Source organism: Bactrocera latifrons, unplaced genomic scaffold (genome assembly GCF_001853355.1).
Source record: "Bactrocera latifrons isolate USDA-ARS-PBARC rearing strain unplaced genomic scaffold, ASM185335v1 scaffold_159, whole genome shotgun sequence".
NCBI lineage: Eukaryota > Metazoa > Arthropoda > Insecta > Diptera > Tephritidae > Bactrocera > Bactrocera latifrons.
The window spans coordinates 505,552-507,943 of NW_017535063.1; the positions used below are offsets into that span (position 1 = coordinate 505,552).

A 2,392-nucleotide genomic window follows, 5' to 3' on the forward strand; every position below is an offset into this window, starting at 1 on the left:
TTTCCTCAGAATAAACTTGATAACAATATATGTATATAACACTATAGTAATTTTTTGAAATTATATGTGTGAATAAGTGGTGATACGGTCTTAAAAAATATTATGGGGGATTTTTGCTGAATATGGGGGTAAAGAAATTTAAAAAATTTTTATGAACTACACAAGTCAACAATTTTTTTTTTATTTGGAGCACGTGTTTAACTTACCATAATATATGCTGGTTATATACACAACTATACATATGTACATGTATGGGAAATCAGACTATTATATGACCTTAGTAAGTCGTTTCAATTATTTCCAGACATCATTTTTTGACATATTTGAGCTGCTTACAACGAAGAGTTCAACTTARAATTRAAAAAATATCAGAATAATAATTATCAAGAACTGAGAGAAAGAAAAAAACATAACCAATTATTCCCGCCTGACAGTTGATTTGTATGAATATTGCCTAAAAAGGAATTAAGGAATCATCGATCTCAAAAAGTTTTGCGTTTCATTGTTGATTAAAAGTCACACAGGCATTTAAGCATACTCAAATAAAGTTAATAAATACCTAYATGATCCCACTTGTGAATTCAAAAACCGTCAAACCATAAAATTTTATTAATTATTTAGTCAGAAAAACTCAATGAACTCAAAAGTAAAAATAAAAAAAATTAGCAAAAATGTAGAATATGAAAAAAAAACGGCTTTGTAGTGGCGCGAGAAGAAAAAGGCTTAAGTAAAAATTAAAAAGAAATAATAATGAACATGTGAGATCTGTGGAAAGAAAAAAGTTATAACAATTGTTGTTTTAATTATTTTGTCATATATTTGTATAACGTCACCTTAAATGCAAAATAAGGTAACATACCTTTTCATAACTTTAAAGGCGAAGGAAAAGCGATATAATATAAACCATTCAAATTGAAATAAAATTATAGTTTTGGTTATAAAGTGGTTATATATGGGTTATCACTTGGTTATATATTGGTTATCATACACTCATATTGAAATAAAATTTGAAAATTTGGTGATATAATGGATATATATTGGTTATTATATCGGACAGTGATTTCCGATTTTTTATAATAAGTTTTTTTTTGCATTTTATATGACGAGATGTATATGCCAGTCTTAACGCACAAAATGCATTTATAAAAATAAAAAAAATATTTAAAAAGTCTAACTACATTTCAGTGTCTATAACAGTTACATACATATCTTGTTGTGTAAAAATCCCACATTTGATAACCAATTAAATGCCAACAACTCTACAACTAAACAACCGCACAAGTAAAATCTCATAAATAAAACAACAAATCGCGACCAATTCGTTAGAATCGTTCTAAGTGCTTTTCGAAAGCGACTCGCAGCTGATTGGTTAGTTTGTTTAGACGATTGAGTTYACTTACGCGTATTTATTCGTATTTATTATTAGTAGCCACATACGAATACGAATAAAATCGCTTGAGTCTATTTAAATATGCTTACGTACGGTTGAATTAATTTCTAGAAAGCGGCCATTTTGTTTATATCAACGAATAGAAATGTATTTTATACTTAAATGTGTTGCTTGACCATTTTTTAACAGCTTCCATTAAGTGAAGTGAAGGCTTTCAGTCGGCTATTTTCATTGAAGCAGACAAAAATCGAAAATAACAGAAATTCATAGTGAAAGCATTACAGTACACACACAGACGTACACACCCATTTGCATATAATCACTTCGTCGCAAGTRATGTGATATAAAAAGCCAAAATAGAACACTTGAAAATAATAAAATAATTCAAAACAAATAATGCATGTCATTATAAACCATACGCGGCTACATAAACGCAGCCACACACATGCTTACATATGTTCAATATGTATACACATATACATATGTACATATTTACTCACATTTGATGGAATGTAAATTTTTGGTTTTCGCCGTACAATGGCACTCAATTATTTGAGCAGAGAAAAAATAATCACCCATAAATTCTCGCCTTCAATAATTTTGATGCTTTTCATCTTTTATCCATTAAGCGGCGTATGCGAATTAGGCTGTTGGACTTGGCTGGTTGGTCGACGGGCGCGCTTTGCCGCCAGCGGCATGTAGCTCACTTGCTTAAGCAGTTGAATGACTTTTAGTGATGGTTTTGTTGTTGTTGTTTTACGTTGCTGTGGGTGTAAGTGGGTTACATTGGTTTTTTGGATATATGTCGATAATTTTAGTTGGTTTCGCGCATCCTAATTGTATCCTACGAGATTAGAAAATACTTTGTTCTCTCACAAGCAATCAGCCACGTGAAGTCAGCTCACTTGTTTAAGCAATTGAATGTTTGTGGGAAATATGCTGATAATTTTCGTTGTTTTGTTGCATCCTAAATGTATGCTACGAGTTTAGAAAATCATTACC

At 30.6% G+C, this 2,392-nt stretch overlaps 1 protein-coding gene across 1 annotated transcript in view; it reads right to left on the bottom strand.

The window, feature by feature from the left end:
* Positions 1-2,392, bottom strand: part of LOC108966312 — a 76,497-nt gene that overhangs the window by 4,224 nt on the left and 69,881 nt on the right. The window lies entirely within an intron of this gene.